Genomic DNA, 1,494 nt, shown 5'->3' with positions numbered 1-1,494 from the left:
CAAAATAATTTTTCAAAATTAAAATTTGATAAATTTGGTCAAAATTTGATCCTTTAAATGCCTATAAAAAAAAAATTGGTGCCTAAGTATTTTTTAATATTTTTTCAAACTGATAATGGTAACAATATATCAAGGAGCTTTGTATTAAATTTATTACACTTTTTTTCAAACAGATAAAAACTTTATTGATATTTATAGAAAAAAAAAAACTAAAAAAATTGAAAACTTACAATGTCCGTAAACAGCTCGAAAAGAGTCAAATTATTTTAAAAAATTTTATCGTATATATAAAATGCTAATATAAACATTCAGTGAAATTTTCAAGTTTCTACAGTCACTCGTTTTTTAATTACAACAAAATAAGAAAATCGTTACGTAAGAAATCGAGTGAATATCAAATGTTGTAAAAATATGAATTTCAAACGCCCATAAAAATTTAATTTGAGTTTCTTATAGACATTTTTTTTTGGTAAAGGTAGATTATCCTATAAGGAATCTTGTATTACATTTTAAAATCTTAGTTTTAAAAAGAAAAATTTTTATGAATTTATAACTCGAAATAATTTGCAAATTTTCGTGATTTTTCCATATTTTGTCATTTTTTGAACTTTAAATGCTTAAAAAAAAAAACTGTGACTAACGATTTTTAATATTTTTCATCTGCCTTTGAAACAATATACTAGGAGCCTTCTATTAAATTTTCAAGCTTTTTTATCCAACAAATAAAATTTTATTGATATTTTTAGAAAAAAAAACTAAAAAAAAATGGAAAATAAAAATGTCCGTAAAGAGCTCAAAATACATGAAAATATTTTGAAAATGTTATGGTATATAGAAGATGCTAAGATAAACATTCAGTCAAAATTTCATGTATCTACGGTAATTTTTTTTAAAGTTACACCAAAAACCAAATTCAATTTTGTGAAAAATCGATTTTGCGTAAAAATTCCCGTTTTTCCTTAATTTTTCTTTTGTTTTTCCCGGCGCTTTTGAAAACCACTGGGAAATTTAAATTTTGACCTCCCCAATGCACCAACGATATTCACTTTCTGATCGAACAAGATACTGAAGTTGAAAATCGTAGCATTATTTCGACTACTTATCGTGTACACAGACACAAAAAAAATAAAAAAATAAATAAAAAAATAAAAAATAAAAAAATAAAAAAACACACATCATTGTAAAATCAATACATTCATCGTTCCACTCAGAATCTAAAATGCATATTACATATTATATATTATATATATATTGCTAATTATTATTAAATCATATTTTATTCATCATTGTAACGTATAGCACTAGCAGTATCTTTAGCAACATAATATGGGCATTTGATTTCCACTACAGCATCGTTTTCAATTAAACCATCCATAAAAAAAAATATTTGGTTAAAATATTAAAAAAAATAAAGGATATACCTATTATTTTTATCAAAATGCATGGCAATAAAAAAAATGATTTACCAGGACTCGCTGTTAAATATGGATCATT

This window comes from Acyrthosiphon pisum, chromosome X (assembly GCF_005508785.2).
Source record: "Acyrthosiphon pisum isolate AL4f chromosome X, pea_aphid_22Mar2018_4r6ur, whole genome shotgun sequence".
In the NCBI taxonomy this organism is placed as follows: domain Eukaryota; kingdom Metazoa; phylum Arthropoda; class Insecta; order Hemiptera; family Aphididae; genus Acyrthosiphon; species Acyrthosiphon pisum.
This window is presented reverse-complemented; position numbering follows the sequence as displayed.